The following is a 21,418-nucleotide window of genomic DNA, read 5'->3' on the forward strand; positions in this document are numbered from 1 at the left end:
AAGAACTATTTTTACCTTTAATTAATTTTCTGTTATTCCTTTATTTGAATTTCCATGTCTTCTTTTTATTCCCTTTATATGTCTATAAGAATGGTATTTATGTCAATGGAGTAGACTCCCGACTTGACTTGGGAGTTGATTAAAAAGAGACCCTTGAGTTGGAATATTCAACTGTCAATTTTAATTGGAAGTTGTTTACCAACTCTCTATTCACTAATACTAATCCTTCCATAGGAGAGGGTTAGGACTTGTGAATCAGAGTTAGCTTAATTACTTGACTTTCCTTTATTTGGTAAGGGTTAACTAAGTAAAAATAACAACCTATTACTATTACACTTGGGAAAATCCAACAAGGATAGAACTTCCAATTAATCTTCTCCCGGTCAAGGCTTTTTATTTTAATTATATAAAACATCTTGTTGATTTTCATTGCTTTAATTTATTAACAATTATTTCTCTGTTCTCCAACTCTAAAATTTCTCAGAAAATTCCTGACTAATAAAATAGCACTCTTTTGTCAACTCGTTGGGACACGACCTGGGAATTCTACTCCCAGTATTTTATTCTTAATTTGTGACAACTCTTTCTAAATTGATAAGCAGATTTTTAGTCAGTTAAGAACTATACTTGCAACACTGTTCTTATTATAATTTCTTAATCGGCAATTTTCTGCCCGTCAAGCTTCTTCTAAACCAAAGCATTTAGTTCTTTGGTAAGCATTGGAGGTTCTTCCTCCAAAGGTTTTGTACCAAATATCTTGGCATTTAGCTTCATGAGAGCTCCTAGGTACCGAGCAACTTGCTCTTCCCTAGTATTCTCATCCTCATCAGAGGAGGAGTACTCATCAGAACTTATGCACTGCAGGAGTGCATGCAAAGGAACCTCTATGATCTCTACATGAGCCTTGACTTCCATGAGTTCTTGGATAGGAATTTCTTGAGTAGGTAATGAACATTTGGGAGGTATACCATCACTGGCGTTCAACGCCAGTTCTGATGGTTCCTTGGGCATTGAACGTCCATCATGTATACCTTTACTGGCGTTTAATGCCAGTTCCCTTACCATTTTAGGCATTGAACGCCCAGCAGGGGTGTCCTTGATGGCGTTCAACGCCAGGGACCTGCCAGTTTGGGTGTTGAACGCCCAGTGAGGACTTCCTCACTAGCGTTCAGTGCCATCTCTAAGGTCAGTTTGGGCATTGAACACCCAGTGATATGCTCTTCACTGGTGTTCAATGCCATTCCAGTCTCTCCAGATTTGGCCTCAGCTTCAGTGGCGATGGCCTTGCACTCTTCTCTTTGGTTTACGTGAGTGTTACTAGGAAGATTATCAGGAGGGATCTTAGGGATCCTCTTGCTCAGTTAACCAACTTGTATCTCTAAATGTCTGATGGAGGACCTTGTCTCAGTTATGAAACTATGAGTGGTCTTAGAAAGGTCGGAGACTATAGTGACTAAGTCAGAAAGGTTCTGCTTAGGAGTCTCCATATTCCCTTCAAAAGATGGGAATGGTGGCCTATTGTTGAACCTGTTTTGGTTCCTTCCACTTTGATTATTATTGAAGCCTTGCTAAAACTTCTGTTGATCCTTCCATGAAAGGTTAGTATGATTCCTTCATGAGGGATTGTAGGTGTTTTCATACGGTTCTCCCATGTAATTCACCTCTTCCATGGTGGGTTGGTCAAGATCATAAGCTTCTACTTCAGAAGAAGCTTCTTGAGTGCTGCCAGTTGCAGCTTGCATTCCAGTCAAATGCTGAGAGATCATATTGACCTGCTGGGTCAAGATCTTATTCTGAGCCAATATGACATTCAAAGTGTCTACTTCAAGAACTCCTTTCTTCGGAGCTTACCAGTATTCACAGGATTTCTCTCAGAAGTGTACATAAACTGGTTGTTTACAACCATGTCTATGAGTTCTCTTGCCTCTTCAGGCATTTTCTTCCAGTGGAGTGATCCACCAGTAGAGTTATCTAGTGACATCTTGGATATCTCAGAAAGCCCATCATAGAAGATATCTAATGTAGTCCAGTCTGAGATCATGTTGGGAGGACATCTTCTGATAAGTTGCTTGTACCTCTCCCAAGCTTCATAGAGGGATTCATCCTCTTTTTGTCTAAAGGTTTGAACTTCCACCCTAAGTCAGCTCAACTTTTGAGGTGGAAAAAACTTGGTTAAGAATGCATTGACCACCTTCCCCCATGTGTCCATAGTCTCTTTAGGTTGAGAATATAACCACAATCTAGCTCTGTCTCTTACAGCAAAAGGAAAGAGCATGAGCTTATAGACCTCAGGACTTACTCCATTGGTCTTGACTATGTCACATATCTACAAGAAGTTAGATAAGAATTTATTTGGATCTTCCTATGGAAGTCCATGGTACTTGCAGTTCTGTTGAACTAAAGTCACCAGTGAGGTTTCAGCTCAAAGTTGTTAGCTCCAATGGCAGGTATAGAGATACTTCTGCCATAGAAGCCAGAGGTAGGCTTGGTGTAAGCACCAAGAACCTTTCTTGCCTCTTCTTCATGATTAGGTTCGGCTGCCATGTCTTCTGCTTCTAGTTCAAAATTTTCTGAGAGGTTTCTTCTGAAATGTTGTGCTTTAGCTTGTTGCAAACGCTTTCTTAGAGTTTTCTCAGGTTCAGGATCAGGATCAAAGAGAGGTTCTTTATCTTTGTTCCTAGTCATAAATAAGAAAACACGGATACAACAATAAAGGAAGCTTATTTATTAATGAAAATGAAAATAAAAGAAGACAGAGAACTCCCAGTGAGATATGAGGGATAAAAGAAAGAAGAATGAAAATAAAAGAAGAGAGAGAAGAAGAATTCAAATATTAGAAGTAAAAAGAGAAACAAGAATTAAAATATTTTTGTTTTTATCATATTTATTAATGAAATTCGAAAATAGAAGCTGATTAATTAAAAAGAATTAAAAATTAATTGATGAGTTTTTGAAAAAGAAGAAAGAGAAATAGAAGAGAAGTTTTAAAAAATTAGAAAAGAGAAGAATTAGTTAGGAAGTTTTCAAAAAGAAGAAAGAGAAAACAACTAACTAATTAAGAAAGATTTGAAAACAAGATAAGATAGAAGATTAGAAAAGATTTGAATTTAAAATTTAAAATTAGAAAAGATAAGATAAGAAATTGAAAAGATTTGAAGAAAGATTTGATTTTAAAATTTGAAATTATAAAAGATGAGATAAGAATTTGAAAAGATATGAAAAAGATTTTGAAAAAAACATAAGATTTGAAATTTAATTTTTGAAAAAGATTTGATTTTGAAATTTGAAATTTGAGATTTTAAATTTTGAAATTGAATTTTAAAATTTGAATTTGAAATAAGATAAGATAAGATTTTTGAATTTTAAAGAAAGATAAAAAGATAAGATAGTAATTTGAAAAAGATATAATTTTTTAAAAGATTTGATTTTGAAAAGATTTGAATTTTGAAATTTAAAACTAAGATAAGATAAGATAATGATTTTGAAATTAAATTTTGAAAAATTAGTTGTAATTTTTGAAAATTGGGATAAAGATAAGAAAAGATATTTTATTTTTTTTTTATTTTTGAATTAATGAAGAAAGAGAAAAATAACAAAATGACACCAAATTTAAAATTTTTAGATCTAAAAACACCTAGTGTGTGAAAATTGCAAAGAAAAACACAAAGAGACACCAAACTTAAAATTTTTTTAAGATCAAAACAAAAAGAAAAACAAGAACACTTTGAAGATCAAGAAGAACACCAAGAACAAAACTCAAAGAATTCAAAGAAAACATAAACATGCAAAAGACACCAAACTTAAAAATTTTGAAAATCAAAGATACAATTTTCAAAAATTATAAAGAAAAGAAACAAGAAGACACCAAACTTAAAGATTGACACAAGATTCAAACAAAAGATACTATTTTTTAAAAATTTTAGAAAAAAGACTCAAAGAATTCAAAAATTCAACAAGAACAAAAACAAAAGACTCAAACCAAAAATAAAGATTAATAAAGAAAAGTAAAGGTTTTTTTGAAATTTTTTTTTTGAAAAGAAAATAAAAGACTTAGATGAAATAAAACTAAACCTGTAAAGAAAAGGAAATTTACCTAATCTAAGCAACAAGATAATCCGTCAGTTGTCCAAACTCGAACAATACCTGACAATGGAACCAAAAACTTGGTGCACGAATTCTCACACTTCGTACAACTGAACTAGTAAGTGTACTGGGTCGTCCAAGTAATACCTGAGCAAGTCAGGGTCGATCCTACGAGGATTGTGCTTTGAAGCAAGCTTTGGTTATCTTGTAGATCTTAGTCAGGCAGATAGAAGAGTTGTTGGATTTGTTTAAAGGCATAAAAAGAAAGTAAAGAGAACTTAACTAGGTTGATATGTTTGTAATGATAAGAAGATGGTTAAGGCTTGGAGATGCTTTGTTCTTCTGAATTAATCCGGTCTTACTGTCTTTTTCAACTGTGAATGATTTCTTCTATGGCAGGCTGTATGTAGTCAACGCCAGTTGAGAGGTCACCAACGCTCCTCCAGATCTGAACCCCAGAGTTAGTGTGGATCCATTCTAATTGAGGGTGAAGCTCCTGTAGTTCATTCTCCTTAGTGATCCTACTCAAAACGCCACAGATAAGGTCGAATCTTCCGGATCAGAGAATATTGTGCCTTTGGTTCTAGCCTCTACCACAAATACTTTAATCTCCCCATACCTCAGCTGAACTGGTGTCTCGAGAAGTCCCCAACGAAGTCATGGATTAGCCGTCTAAGAGATGTATAATCAGGCTAGTGGTTCAATGCTTTCCAATTACGTAGTCACACAAACCCAAGAAGAACACGGGTGGTTGTCAGGCATGCGGTCTTAGAATGAAGAACGAAGATACATCTTAGAATAGAGAATCAAACACGAATTAAGGAAGAATAGTAGTACTTTATTAATCTATAAAACTCATTAGAGCTCCTCCCCTCAACCTAGGAGGTTTAGAAACTCATACTGATAGAAAATACAATGTGAAATTTGAAATATGCCAGAAAATATTGAATCCCTTAAAAGAATAAAAGTTCTCAAATAAATACTAGACTAATGACTAAGGATTACATAAGATGGGTAAAACAATATTTTAGTGTTAAAATCTACTTCCGGGGCCCACTTGGGGAGTGTTTGGGCTGAGCTTGATTGAGATCCATGTGCTAGGAGACCTCTAGGGCATTGAACGCTGGCTAGGGAGTCCTTTATGGGTGTTGGATGCTGGTCTCTTCTCCTTTGGGCGCTGGACGCCAGAATAGGGTAGGAGGCTGACGTTGAACGCCAGTTTTGGGCCTTTGATTCTGATGCAAAGTATGAACTATTATATATTTCTGGAAAGCTCTGAATGTTAGCTTTCCGAAGCCGTTGAGAACAATCCATTTGGATGTTTGAAGCTCCAGAAAAGCTCTTTTGAGTGCAAGGAGGTCAGATCCAGACAGCATCTAAAGTGCTTTCTCTGCCTTTGAATCAGACTTTTGCTCCAGCTCCTAATTTCAGCCAAAAAATATCTGAAATTGAATAAAAACACAAAAAATCATAGTAGAATCCAAAAATGTGAATTTTATACTAAAACCTATGAAAATATAATAAAAGTTAAACAAAACATACTAAAAACTATATGAAAATGATGCCAAAAAGCGTATAAAATAGCCGCTCATCAGGCTTCCACCAGAGAATCAATGATGTTGATTCGAATGCATGCGTTAGATACATCAGGGTAATGCATTGCTTTGGTGGCATCCAGGACGAACTCACCCTCATTGAGTCTCAAGGTCACTTTACCTTTTTCCACGTCAATGAGGGTCTTTCCTGTGGCCAGGAAAGGTCTCCCTAGGATCATGGACGCATTTGGGTGTTCCTCCATCTCCAAGACTACAAAGTCTGTGCAGAACGCAAAGGGTCCAACCTTTACTATCATGTCTTCAATGACTCGTGATGGAATCTTAGCTGAGCCGTCAGCTAACTGAAGACATATTCGGTTGGGCTTGATTTCTTGGTGTAGGCCAAGTTTCTTTATCAGTGAGGCAGGTATTAAGTTGATACTTGTCCCCAGATTACAGAGATCCCTCCTTGTGCTTGCGTCTCCAAGGTTGCATGGTATTACAAAGCTTCCAGGGTCTTGTAGTTCTTCTGGAAGGTTCCTTTGGATGACTGCACTGCCCTCTTCAGTGAGGAAGACTATTTCTATTTCCCTCTAGTCCTTTTTATGACTTAGGATGTCTTTCATGAATTTTTCCTAGGAAGGTATATGTTCAAAGGCTTCTGTAAATGGGATCTTGATCTCTATAGTTCTGAGATAATTTGCAAACTTAGCAAAATTCTTATCTTTCTCTGCTTGATGGAGTTTCTAAGGATATGGCATCCTGGTCTTATACTCAGATATGTTAGGAGGTGCAGAGTGGTTATCTATGTTACCAGAAGAGGGACCATTAGCTGGCTTAGTGATGCCTAGGCATCTTAGGCTAGTTTCACAAGCCTTTTTCATTAGTTTTCATTTGGTTTCATGCACTTTCTTAAGCAATAAATAAGCATTTGGATGAGAATTACATGCATGTCTTGATTCAATCAAACATTGTTAATTATGTGCATTTTCATGAGATTTATTCAAGAATTACCTAATGCTATGAATGATGCAAAATCTTGTGATTATGGTAAGGATTTGATGTATTTGTTTGGTTGATGATAGGTGATGAGAAGCAGAGGAAGGGCAAGGAAGAAGCAGAGAAGGCAATGTTGGTGGCCAAAGCTGGCTCACCAACGTTGCCACAAACGTTGCCTTTGGAGGAAGAAGCAAGCAAGCAACGTTGGTGGCCAAAGTTGGCTCACCAACGTTGCCACAAATGTTGGCTCAAGGAAAAGGGAGCAACGTTGGTAGCAAAAGTTAGCTCACCAACGTTGCTACAAACGTTGATAAGGAGAGAGTGAGCAATGTTGGTGGCCAAAGTTGGCTCACCAACGTTACCCACCAAGGTGCCAAGCATGAGAAGCAACGTTGGTGGCCAAAGTTGGCTCACCAACATTGCCACAAATGTTGGCTCAAGGAAAAGGGAGCAACGTTGGTGGCCAAAGTTAGCTCACCAACGTTACCCACCAAGGTGCCAAGCATGAGAAGCAACGTTGGTGGCCAAAGTTGGCTCACCAACGTTGCTACTAAAAAAGGTGCCAACATTGGTGTGCAAACGTTGCCACAAATGTTGCCACCAATGTCTTCGATACTTTCAAAGAAAAATGCATGGAAAATTGGTCAGCGACGCGTACGCGTGACCAAGAGAGCGTTGGCACCAATGTTGGTGAACAAACTCCAGTGGCAACGTTCCTGAAGGATTTCAAAGGGAACGTTGGCCACCATTTGTGCACAAAAGTTGGTGACTAACGCGGACCTCATTTTCAATGGCACCCGTGCTAGCTTGTGAACGTTAGTTAACTAACGCCCGTTTCAATATTGCTAAAAGCCATTCCTAACTTGCTTCAACAAAGGCCAAATCCCACATCCAAAGACTTGAAGATTGATCTAGAAAGTGTATAAATAGGATAGATTTTGAAGTAGAAAAGAAGGCTGGGAAGCAGGGACCCTAATTGGGAAACCCTGAGATCATTTTCTTTTGTACTTTTCTTTCTTTCATGTACTTTCTTTTCCTTTTTTTAACTGAGCAATGATGAACTAAAACCCCATTTCATTAGGGGCAGGAGCTCTATTGTAATTCACATGATTGAATAAAATCCTTCTTCTTCTCAATCCGCTTGTTGTAGCTAAAGGATATCTTCTATTTTAATTGAGATTCACTCACTCTGGAAGGGGGTTTGAATCTCTTTAATGCTTGTGTGAGCCTCGGAAGGGGAATCATAGGCATTAGAATTGGAGGTCTATCCTTCACAATTCTCTTGACTAACACTATTCGGGAGGAATTGAGGTCTTGAGAATTTGTGTGGCTTATGGATAAGAGAATGTGCTTAACCTCTTCTCATGACAATGATATTAAGGAATTGGCAAGATTGATTGTGTTTAGAGAGATTGGGTTGCCAAAAAATTGGGATCCAATCAATTACAATCCTCCATAGATCTACTTTATATGATTGAGAATGAAGTTGATATCCATTTGATTCATGATGGATTATGATATCTCCAATCCCTAATGACTCTTTCTTTTTTATATTCTTCATTTTGGTTACCTTGAATTCACCTTAATTGCTTTGATTTACTGCTTTCTTGATTCCCAGCACCCAAGAACCTTTACAATTCATGCAATTTACTTTCAACTGCTATTTACATTCTTGCTTTTAAATTTCTTGTCATTTAAGATTCAAGTCATTTACATTTCTTGCTCTTTAAGTTTTATCCCTTTACATTTCCCGCCATTTAAGTTTCTGTCCTTTACTTTCAAGATTAAATCTTCTAGTACTTGTGCCATTTAAGCTTCAGAACTTTACTTCCTAGAATTTACATTTTCAGTACCTTACAATTAGGGGTGGAAAAAGGCCAGGCGGCCTGCCAGGGGCCTGTAGCCTGGCCTGTGTTTAGCCTGGCCTGGCCTGGCCTGTTATAAAATAGGCACAGGCCCAGGCTCTTTTAAAAACCTTAATACGTTAATAGACTAGGCCCAGGCTCGCTAATTAGCCTTATTGGCCTGTCAGGCCTGCCTGGGCCTATTAAAATATAATTAAATATATAAATAATTATTTATTATAACAAAATTATGAGATATTTTAAATCTATTATATTTTATTATAAATATTTTTGTATATTTTAAATACATTAAAAGTTTAAAATTTTTTTTAAATATTAAATATATGACATATTACATATAAATATTTTTATTAAAAAATAAATTTTTTAAATAATATTTTTATTTTTGTAAAAAAAAAAAAAACAGGCCTTTTAACAGGCTTCAGGCCAGGCCAGGTTGAATAATAGGCCAGGCCTAGTACCTTATAAAGAGCCTATAACAGGCTGCAGGCCAGGCTCAGGCCAATTAATTGTATGACAGGCCAGGCCTGTTAAGAGTAAAACCTGGCTTGGCCTGGCCTGTTTCCACCCCTACTTACAATTTTATTGTTTTACTTTCTTCCAATTCATAACCTATTCATTAAATTTCACCAAACTCCTTTCAATATTAGCTTGACTAGACTCATCACCCAACTAAAGTTGCTTGATCTATCAATCCCTCTGGGATCGACCTCACTCTTGTGAGTTTTACCACTTGATGCGATCCGGTATACTTGCCGGTAGTTAGTGCGGATACGTTTTCCGTCCATCATGGTTTTGGCGCCGTTGCCGGGGATTGATATAGATTGACAATGATTAAGTAGGTGATAGTGTCGATTAAGCATTTTTCTTTGTTTTCTTTAAAGCCTACTAACTATTTGACACTTTGTGTCTACTAACTTTAATACCACTCTAGCATTAGAGTATTCTATTTTTCATTTGGTTTGTTTGTGTTTGTGTATGCCAGGGGGAAGAAGAGGTGCATCCACCTCCTTTGATTCTGAACCAGAGAGAACCTTCTTGAGACTAAGAAGAGAAGCAAGAGAGAAGGGAGTGATTGGAGAAGAAGAGTCAGAAGAGGGAGATCAAGAGATAGAGGACAACCTCTATAATCCACCTGAGGAAGTTGCCAACAACAATGGCCAGCCTCCAAGAAGGGTGTTAGCTTCCTATACCATCCCTAATCCAAGAAATTGTGGGAGCAGCATCCTTACTCCCAATGTCCATGCCCATAATTTCGAGCTCAAATCACAACCCATCACTCTAGTTTAAAACAACTGCCAATATGGAGGAAGTGCTGATGAAGACTGATGAGTGGATATTTTATACGCTTTTTGGGGATAATTTCATATAGTTTAGAGTATGTTTTAGTTAGTTTTTAGTCTATTTCTAGTAGTTTTTAGGAAAAATTCATATTTCTGGACTTTACTATGAGTTGTGTGTTTTTCTGTAATTTCAGGTATTTTTCTGGCTGAAATTGAAGGAGCTGAGCAAAAATCTGATTCAGGCTGAAAAAGGATTGCTAATGCTGTTGGATTCTGACCTCCCTGCACTCAAATTAGATTTTCTGGAGCTACAGAACTCGAAATGGCATGCTTCCAATTGCGTTGGAAAGTAGACATCCAGGGCTTTCCAGAAATATATAATAGTCTATACTTTACACAAGGATAGACGACATAAACTGGCATTCAACGCCAGTTCTCTGCCTAATTCTGGCGTCCAGCGCCAGAAAAGGATCAAAAACTGGAGTTGAACGCCCAAACTGGCATAAAAACTGGCGTTCAACTCCACAAATGGCCTCCGCACGTGAATTGCTTAAAGTCTCAGCCCCAGCACACACCAAGTGGGCCCCAGCACACCAAGTGGGCCCCAGAAGTGGATCTCTGCATCATCCATCATAGTCCACTCATATTTTGTAACCCTAGGCTACTAGTTTAGTATTTAAACAACTTTTAGAGACTTATTTTGTATCTCATGACATTTCAGATCTAGACTTTGTATTCTCTGACGGCATGAGTCTCTAAACCCCATTGTTGGGGGTGAGGAGCTCTGCTGTGTCTCGATGAATTAATGCAAGTATTTCTGTTTTCCATTCAAACACGCTTGTTCCTATCTAAGATGTTCATTCGCGCTTAACTGTGATGAAGGTGATGATCAGTGACATTCATCACCTTCCTCAACCATGAACGTGTGCCTGACAACCACCTCCGTTCTATATCCGATTGAATGAGTATCTCTGAGATCTCTTAATCAGAATCTCCGTGGTATAAGCTAGAACTGATGGCAGCATTCATGAGAATCCGGAAAGTCTAAACCTTGTCTGTGGTATTCTGAGTAGGATTCAAGGATTGAATGACTGTGACGAGCTTCAGACTCTTGAAGGCTGGGCGTTAGTGACAGACGCAAAAGGATAGTAAATCCTATTCCAACCGGATCGAGAACCAACTGGTGATTAGCCGTGCTATGACAGAGCGCGTGAGCGTAGTTTTCACTGGGAGGACGGAAGGTAGCCATTGACAACGGTGATCCACCAACACACAGCTTGCCATAGGGGGACGTGCGTGCGTGAATAAGAAGACAGAGGAAAGCAGAGATTCAGAAGACAAAGCATCTCCAAAACTCCAACATATTCTCCATTACTGCACAACAAGTAATTTTTAATTTATGCTCTACTGGTTACTCACAATTCAATTGATAAACATAATTGACTTCCTGACTAAGATTTACAAGATAACCATAGATTGCTTCAAACCAACAATCTCCGTGGGATTCGACCCTTACTCACGTAAGGTATTACTTGGACGACCCAGTGCACTTGCTGGTTAGTGGTACGAGTTGTGAAAAGTGTGATTCACAATTCGTGCACCAAGTTTTTGGCGCCATTGCCGGGGATTGTTCGTGTTTGAACAACTGACGGATTATTTTGTTGCTTAGATTAGGAAAAATCTTTCTTTTTTTTGGTTTAGAGTCTTTTATTATTTATCCCTTGTTAAAATACTTTAAACTTATAGCTCAGTTATTTAGAACGTGGTGTTTATGTTCATGATAATTGGCTATCATATTTTTTAAAAACCTTTTTCAAAAATAATTTTTCTATTAAATCCTGTGCCAAACTTTAAGTTTGGTGTTTTCAAAAATAATCTTTCTTAAAATTTTTGAAGGTCCCATAACTCATTTGGCTAGAGCGTTAATCTGTGTTCTTGGTAATTGGGTTAGAATCTTTTATACTATTTTCAAAACCTTCTTTTTCAAAAATATTTTTTTTTCTATTAAATCTTGTGCCAAACTTTAAGTTTGGTGTTTTCTTGTTGATTTCCCTTTGATTTTCGAAAATTTTGGTTTGGTTTTCTAAAAATTTTAAGTTTGGTGTTCTTCCTTCATGTTCTTGTGTTCTTGTGAGTCTTCAAAGTGTTCTTGAGTTTTCTTGTGTCTTGATCTTAAAATTTTTAAGTTTGGTGTTCCTTGGTGTTTTCCCTCCAAAATTTTCAAAAACAAGGAGCATTAGATCTAAAAATTTTAAATCTTGTACTATCTTATTGTTTTTCTCTCTCCTCACTAAATTCAAAAATATCTTTTCAAAATATCTCTTCTAACTTCCTAACTTCTTATCTTTTCAAAATTTGTTTCAACTAACTAACTAACTTTTTGTTTGTTTCTTAACTTTTTCAAAACTACCTAACTAACTCTCTCTCTCTAATTTTCGAAAATATCTTCCTTCTTTTTCAAAAATTTCCTTTTTTTTTAACTAATTATTTTTAATTTTTTTTACGAAAAAAAAATTTATTTCAAAATTCAAATTCTTTTTAGTTATTTTATTTTATTTAAGTATTTACTTCTTATAAAATAAAATAAATAAAAAGATAAATCAGTCCAAGTTATATCCATATATCCATCATGGACATAAGTGGAGATGGACAGTCCAGGAGGACTTTGGGGTCATATTCTAACCCCTCTACTGCTTCGTATGGGAGTAGCATATGCATACCCTCCATTGGAGTTAGTAGCTTTGAGTTGAATCCTCAGCTCATTATCATGGTGCAGCAAAGTTGCCAGTATTCCGGTCTTCCACAGGAAGAACCTACAGAGTTTCTGGCATAATTTTTACAAATTGCTGACACAGTACATGATAAGGAAATAGATCAGGATGTCTACAGACTATTACTGTTTCCATTTGCTGTAAAAGATCAAGCTAAGAGGTGGTTAAATAACCAACCTAAGGCCAGCATAAGAACATAGAAACAGCTGACAGAAAAATTCCTGAATCAATATTTCCCTCCAAAAAGGATGACACAGCTAAGGCTGGACATCCAAGGCTTTAAACAAGGAGATAATGAATCTCTTTATGATGCCTGGGAGAGATACAGAGAGATGCTACGAAAATGCCCCTCTGAAATGTTTTCAGAGTGGGTTCAGTTAGACATCTTCTACTATGGGCTTGCAGAAGGAGCTCAGATGTCTTTAGATTACTCAGCCGGTGGATCTATCCATATGAGAAAGACAATTGAAGAAGCTCAAGAGCTCATTGATACAGTTGCCAGGAATCAGCATCTGTATCTAAGCAGCAACCCTTCCATGAATGAAGAGGTTAAAACAGTAACTGCTGAATTCAGTAATGTAAAACAAGCTGCTGAATTCAATCAGCAATTAGATTTTCTAACAAAGCAGCTAGCTGAATTCAAAGACAGGTTACAGGAGACAAGGATAGCTAATATACATATGGAAGAACAGTTTAAGCAAACAAAGCAGCAGCTATCAAAGCAAATAGCAGAAGAATGCCAAGCAGTTCAATTAAGAAGTGGGAAAACATTAAATACCCCACCTCAAGGCATCAAAAATTCAAGAAATGAGCAACCCACCAAAGATTCCCCTGAGGACAGTAAGAGCCCAGGGAAAAATAATTCTGGCACTAAAACGCCAGAAAATGGGTGGAAGGCTGGCGCTGAACGCCCAGACCATGCCCAAAACTGGCGTTCAGCACCAGAAACAAGGCAGGATTGGCGTTCAATGCCAGAAATGGGCAAGAATCTGGCGTTGAACGCTCAAATGGGGCAGAATCCAACGCTGAACGCCCAACAGGGGCACATTTCTGGCGTTCAGGCGCCAGGAACAGACAGTGAGCTGGCGTCTAACGTCACTCCAGCTTCTGACTCTGGCATTCAATTGCCAGTGAGGGATCAGACACACACAAGTGCTGACAACAACCCCTCTAAAAAGGCTTCTTTAACCACTAAGGTTGAGGAATATAAAGCCAAGATACCTTATCCTCAAAAACTCCGGAAAGAGGAGCAGGATAAGCAATTTGCTCGCTTTGCAGATTATCTAAGGACTCTTGAAATAAAGATTCCATTTACAGAGGCACTTGAGCAAATACCTTCTTATGCCAAGTTCATGAAAGAGATCTTGAGTCATAAAAAGGATTGGAGAGAAACAGAAAGAGTTCTCCTCACTGAAGAATGCAGTGCAGTCATTCTGAAAAGCTTTCCTGAAAAGCTTAAAGACCCTGGGAGTTTTCTGATACCATGCATATTAGAAGGTGATTGCACCAAGACAGCTTTATGCGATCTTGGGGCAAGCATCAACCTAATACCTGCATCCACTATCAGGAAGCTTGGCTTAACTGAAGAAGTTAAACCAACCCGGATATGTCTCCAACTTGATGATGGTTCCACTAAATACCCATCAGGCGTGATTGAGGACATGATTGTCAGAGTTGGGCCATTCGCCTTTCCCACTGACTTTGTTGTGCTGGAAATGGAGGAGCACAAGAGTGCCACTCTCATTCTAGGAAGACCCTTCCTAGAAACTGGACGATCCCTCATTGACGTCCAACAGGGGGAAATAACCCTGAGAGTCAACGATGACGAGTTCAAGTTGAACGCTGTCAAAGCCATGCAGCATCCAGACACATCAACAGACTGCATGAAAGTTGACCTTATTGACTCTTTGGTAGAAGAGATCAACATGGCTGAGAGTCTCGAATCAGAGTTGGAAGACATCTTTAAAGATGTTCAGCCTGATTTGGAGGATTCAGGGGACATGAAAGAGCCTCTGAACTTTCTTCTGAAAGAGGAAAAACCTCCTAAACCAGAGCTCAAGCCACTGCCACCATCCTTGAAATATGCATTTCTAGGAGAAGGTGACACCTTTCCAGTGATCATAAGCTCTGCTTTAAATTCACAGGAAGAGGAAGCACTTATTCAAGTGCTAAGGACACACAAGACAGCTCTTGGGTGGTCCATAGGTGACCTTAAGGGCATAAGCCCAGCTAGATGCATGCACAAAATCCTACTGGAGGATAATGCCAAACCAGTGGTTCAACCACAGAGGCGGCTAAATCCAGCCATGAAGGAAGTGGTGCAGAAAGAGGTCACCAAATTACTAGAGGCTGGGATTATTTATCCCATTTCTGATAGCCCCTGGGTGAGCCCTGTTCAAGTCGTCCCAAAAAAGGGAGGCATGACAGTGATTCATAATGAAAAAAATGAACTGGTTCCTACAAGAACAGTTACAGGGTGGCGCATGTGTATTGACTACAGAAGGCTCAATACAGCCACCAGAAAGGATCATTTTCCTTTACCATTCATAGACCAGATGCTATAGAGACTAGCAGGTCATGATTATTATTGCTTTTTGGATGGCTACTCAGGCTATAACCAGATTGCAGTAGATCCCCAGGATCAAGAGAAAACAGCATTCACATGTCCATCCGGAGTGTTTGCTTATAGAAGGATGCCCTTTGGGCTATGCAATGCACCTGCAACCTTCCAGAGATGCATGCTCTCTATTTTCTCTGATATGGTGGAAAAATTTCTGGAAGTCTTCATGGATGACTTCTCAGTATATGGAGACTCATTCAGCTCCTGTCTTGATCACCTGAAACTTGTTCTGAAAAGATGCCAAGAAACCAACCTAGTTTTAAACTGGGAAAAGTGTCACTTTATGGTGACTGAAGGAATTGTTCTTGGGCATAAAATCTCAAACAAGGGAATAGAGGTGGATCAAGCAAAAATAGAGGTAATTGAAAAATTACCACCACCTGCCAATGTTAAGGCAATCAGAAGCTTTCTGGGGCATGCAGGATTCTATAGGAGGTTTATAAAGGATTTTTCAAAAATCGCAAAACCTCTAAGCAATCTGCTAGCTGCTGGCACGCCATTTGTGTTTGACACAGCATGCCTGCAGGCGTTTGAAACGCTGAAAGCTAAGCTGGTCACAGCACCAGTCATTTCTGCACCAGACTGGACATTGCCATTTGAGTTAATGTGTGATGCCAGTGATCATGCCATTGGTGCAGTATTGGGACAGAGGCATGACAAGCTTCTGCATGTCATTTATTATGCCAGTCGCGTTCTAAATGATGCCCAGAAAAATTACACAACCACAGAAAAAGAACTACTTGCAGTGGTCTACGCCATTGACAAGTTCAGATCATACTTAGTAGGATCAAAAGTGATTGTGTATACTGACCATGCTGCTCTTAAATATCTACTCACAAAGCAGGATTCAAAACCCAGGCTCATCAGATGGGTATTGCTTCTGCAAGAGTTTGATATAGAAATAAGAGACAGAAAAGGGACAGAGAACCAAGTGGCTGATCATCTGTCCCGGATAGAGCCAGTGGAAGGGACGTCCCTCCCCTTTCTTGAGATCTCTGAGACGTTCCCTGATGAGCATCTATTTGCCATTCAGGAAGCACCATGGTTTGCCGATATTGCAAACTATAAAGCTGCAAGGTTCATACCCAAGGAGTACAATAGAATACAAAAGAAGAAATTAGTTACTGATGCGAAGTACTACTTGTGGGATGAACCCTATCTCTTTAAGAGATGTGCAGACGGAATTATCCGTAGGTGTGTCCCCAGAGAGGAAGCACAGAGAATCCTATGGCATTGCCACGGATCTCAATATGGAGGCCATTTCGGAGGTGAGCGAACAGCCACCAAGGTCCTCCAATGTGGCTTCTATTGGCCCACACTCTATAAAGATTCCCGAGAGTTTGTACGTAATTGTGACAGTTGCCAAAGAGCTGGTAACCTGCCTCATGGTTACGCCATGCCTCAACAAGGGATCTTGGAAATAGAGTTGTTTGATGTATGGGGAATTGACTTCATGGGACCTTTCCCACCATCATACTCAAACACTTATATTCTGGTGGCAGTCGACTATGTATCAAAATGGGTTGAGGCTATCGCCACACCCTCCAATGATACTAAAACAGTGCTGAAATTCCTCCAGAAACATATCTTTAGCAGGTTTGGTGTCCCTAGAGTGTTAATCAGCGATGGGGGCACTCACTTCTGCAATAAACAGCTTTACTCTGCCATGGTTCGGTATGGAATTCGCCACAAAGTGGCCACTCCATATCATCCACAAACCAACGGGCAAGCTGAAGTCTCTAACAGAGAATTAAAGAGAATCCTGGAACGGACAGTAAATACCCGTAGAAAGGATTGGGCAAGGAGCTTGGATGATGCTCTGTGGGCTTACAGAACAGCATTCAAGACCCCTATAGGGACCTCTCCATACCAACTCGTGTATGGTAAGGCATGCCACTTGCCCGTGGAACTGGAACATAAGGCCTACTGGGCAACCAGATTCCTAAACTTAGATGCCAAATTAGCAGGAGAAAAACGATTGCTCCAGCTAAATGAGCTAGAGGAATTCAGATTCACAGCTTTCGAAAATGCCAAGCTTTATAAAGAAAAATAAAAAAAATGGCATGACAGAAAGCTGTCATCTAGAATCTTTGAACCAGGACAAAAAGTCCTGTTGTTTAACTCTAGACTCAGGCTATTCCCCGGGAAACTGAAATCCCGGTGGAGGGGACCATACGTGATTACAAGTGTGTCACCATATGGTTATGTGGAGCTTCAAGATATTGATTCTGATAAGAAGTTCATTGTCAATGGACAGAGAATCAAGCATTATCTTGAAGGCAACACTGAGCAAGAATGCTCAAGGCTGAAGCTAGATTAAAAGCTCAGCAAGGTCCAGCTAAAGACAATAAAGAAGCGCTTGCTGGGAGGCAACCCAGCCATGGGGCAACAATCCTCTAAGCATTTTGCCCTATTTCTATCTTTATTTTTTTATATAGAGTTCATTGACAACAAGGTAAATAATCATTTACAGAAGACCTCGGCACACAAAACAGAGTAAAAGAGCTCAATGGCAAGAAAACGCCAGTAAAGGGGCATTTTGGGCGTTCAGCGCCCAAAATGGGCATCCACTGCGCGCTGAACGCCAGTAATGGCAGCATTTGGGCGTTCAACGCCAGAAATGGCCACCCACTGGGCGTTGAACGCCAGGAATGGCAGCAACTGGGCGCTGAACGCCCAGGAGATCAGCATTTGGGCGCTGAACGCCCAAAACAGGCAGTGTTTGGGCGTTCAAACGCCAGGAGGACAGGGAGGAGCCAAATCCAGTAATCCCACACGTATTTCCATTTTAATTTCAAATTTTATGCTTCAATGCATGATTTTTACATGAACATATCAAGAACCCTGGTTTCTAAAATCCCTAATTTCTAAAAATCCATCTTTCCAAATTCAATCCAACTCTTTTCAAAATCTTTTCTGAAAATAAATCTATCTTTTTCACTCAAAAATCTTTTCAACTAATCCATATCTTTTTCAAATATCCATATTATCTTTTTCAAAATTCAGAGTTATCTTTTTCAAAAATCTATCATATCTTTTCAAAATTAAACTCTATCTTCTATCTTATCTTTTTCAACTCAATCTTTTTATCTTATCTCCTCCAATTTTTCGAAAACCTACCCCCACCCCTTTAAATTGGGTTCGGCCTCCCCCCTCCTTCATCATCAAGTGCTACTCAATCTCCTTCTATCCCTCTCCTTTCTTTTCTTTTGCTTGAGGACAAGCAAACCTCTAAGTTTGGTGTGTTTATCCGAGATCACTACTAAGATTATGGCTCTCAAAGGGAAACAATACACTCCAAGAGGCAAGAAAGAGAGCGTTCCAAAACCACTTTGGAATCAAGGGAAGTTCTTATCTAAAGAACATTCAGACCATTATCTTAAAGTAATGGGTCTGAGATCAGTGATCCCGGAAGTTAGATTCGATCTGAAAGAAGACGAATATCCGGAGATCCAGGAGCAAATTCGAATCAGGAACTGGGAAGTCCTAGCTAATCCTGAAACGAAAGTAGGAAGGAACATGGTCCAGGAGTTTTATGCTAATATGTGGCAGACTGACAAGCAAAGACTATCTGGAACTGCCTGCTACGAGTTTCAGACCATGGTCAGGGGAAAAATTGTTCATACCACCCCTGACAAGATCAGAGAGATACTAAAGCTACCTCAGCTAAAGGATGATCCAGACTCCTTCAACAGGAGGATGATGAGAGCAAACATTGGCCTGGATAAGATTCTAGAGGACATCTGTATCCCTGGAGCCAGGTGGACCACTAACACAAAGGGCGTCCCAAATCAACTCAAGAGGGAGGATCTCAAACCAGTTGCCAGAGGATGGCTGGACTTCATTGGGCGTTCTCTGTTGCCCACCAGCAACCGTTCTGAAGTCACAGTTAAAAGAGCAGTGATGATTCATTGCATCATGATGGGAAAGGAGGTGGAGGTTCATCAGCTGATTTCAACAGAGCTCTATAAGATCGCTAACAAAAATTCAAGAGAGGCCAGGTTGGCTTATCCAAGTGTGATTTCTCTGCTCTGCAAGGACGCTGGAGTCAAGATGGGAATAACTGAATATATCCTAATTGAAAAGTCAATCACCAAAGCATCAATGGAGAGACAACAAGCACAGGAGGATCATATCAAGAAGAGAGCACAGGAATTCCTCCCAGAGATTCCTCCAGCAGAATATTGGGAACATATTGAGACGTCTGTCACCAAGATACAGGAAGCTATGGAGCAAATAATAAAACAACAGAAGGAACACAGTCAAATGCTGACCCATATGCTTAAAGAACAAGAGGAGCAGGGACGTGACTTAAGGGAACTGAAGCGCCAAAAGTCTTCTGTGATACCAAGCCTCCCAAGGATCAGAGGAACCCCTATACCCCCAGAATAAAGGTTGTTAATTTCCAATTTCTGCCTTAACTCTGTGACAGTGTCCTTATAAAAAGTACCTTAGAAGTCATATAGTAGTAATTAGTATCTATTTTGATTCTATCTCCAATTAAGCTATAGTTTATTTTTCTCATCATCATTAAACATGAATAAAGTAGTAGATCTTTTGAATAAGAAGCAATAAAATTTCGAGTTTAAATAAAACAAATTCTAATTGGTTAAATGTGGTGGCAATGCTTTCTGTCTTCTGAATGAATGCTTGAACAGTGCATATGTCTTTTGAATTTGTTGTTTAAGACTGTTAAATATGTTGGCTCTTGAAAGAATGATGAACATGAGACATGTTATTGATAATCTGAAAAATCATAAAAATGATTCTTGAAGCAAGAAAAAGCAGCAAAGAACAAAGCTTGCAGAAAAAAAAAAAAAGAGAGAGCAAGCAGAAAAAGCCAATAACCCTTAAAACCAAAAGGCAAGGGCAAATAAAAAGGATCCCAAGGCTTTGAGCATCAGTGGATAGGAGGACCTAAAGGACTAAAATCCTGGTCTAAGCGGCTAAACCAAGCTGTCCCTAACCATGTGCTTGTGGCGTGCAGGTGTCAAGTGAAAACTTGAGACTAAGCGGTTAAAGTCAAGGTCCAAAGCAAAAAGAAGAGTGTGCTTAAGAACTCTGGACACCTCTAATTGGGGACTTTAGCAAAGCTGAGTCACAATCTGAAAAGGTTCACCCAGTTATGTGTCTGTGGCATTTATGTATCCGGTAGTAATACTGGAAAATAAAGTGCTTAGGGCCACGGCCAAGACTCGTAAAGAAGCTGTGTTCAAGAATCATCACACTGAACTAAGAGAATCAATAACACTATCTGAATTCTGAGTTCCTATAGATGCCAATCACTCTGAGCTTCAATGGATAAAGTGAGATGCCAAAACTGTTCAGAAGCAAAAAGCTACTAGTCCTGCTCATCTAATTAGGATCTGAGCTTCAATCAAAAACTCTGAGATATTATTGCTTCTCAACCTATTAGTCTTCTATTTTATTTGTCTAGTTGCTTGAGGACAAGCAACAGTTTAAGTTTGGTGTTGTGATGAGCGGATATTTTATACGCTTTTTGGGGATAATTTCATATAGTTTAGAGTATGTTTTAGTTAGTTTTTAGTCTATTTCTAGTAGTTTTTAGGAAAAATTCATATTTCTGGACTTTACTATGAGTTGTGTGTTTTTCTGTAATTTCAGGTATTTTTCTGGCTGAAATTGAAGGAGCTGAGCAAAAATCTGATTCAGGCTGAAAAAGGACTGCTAATGCTGTTGGATTCTGACCTCCCTGCACTCAAATTGGATTTTCTGGAGCTACAGAACTCGAAATGGCATGCTTCGAATTGCGTTGGAAAGTAGACATCCAGGGCTTTCCAGCAATATATAATAGTCCATACTTTGCACAAAGATAGACGACGTAAACTGGCGTTCAACGCCAGTTCTCTGCCCAATTCTGGCGTCCAGCGCCAGAAAAGGATCAAAAACTGGAGTTGAACGCCCAAACTGGCATAAAAACTGGCGTTCAACTCCACAAATGGCCTCCGCACGTGAATTGCTTAAAGTCTCAGCCCCAGCACACACCAAGTGGGCCCCAGCACACCAAGTGGGCCCCAGAAGTGGATCTCTGCATCATCCATCATAGTCCACTCATATTTTGTAACCCTAGGCTACTAGTTTAGTATTTAAACAACTTTTAGAGACTTATTTTGTATCTCATAACATTTCAGATCTAGACTTTGTATTCTCTGACGGCATGAGTCTCTAAACCCCATTGTTGGGGGTGAGGAGCTCTGCTGTGTCTCGATGAATTAATGCAAGTATTTCTGTTTTCCATTCA

At 39.1% G+C, this 21,418-nt stretch overlaps 1 non-coding gene across 1 annotated transcript; it reads left to right on the forward strand.

Annotated features, from left to right (window-relative positions):
- Positions 1-2,034: 2,034 nt before the first annotated feature.
- Positions 2,035-2,143, forward strand: LOC148564672 (small nucleolar RNA R71). The gene has a single exon (XR_015885262.1). It is a non-coding gene; the product is annotated as a small nucleolar RNA R71 (small nucleolar RNA).
- The last annotated feature ends 19,275 nt before the right edge of the window (positions 2,144-21,418 follow it).

Source organism: Arachis ipaensis, chromosome B5, assembly GCF_059453495.1.
Source record: "Arachis ipaensis isolate K30076 ecotype BB chromosome B5, ASM5945349v1, whole genome shotgun sequence".
Lineage (NCBI taxonomy): Eukaryota > Viridiplantae > Streptophyta > Magnoliopsida > Fabales > Fabaceae > Arachis > Arachis ipaensis.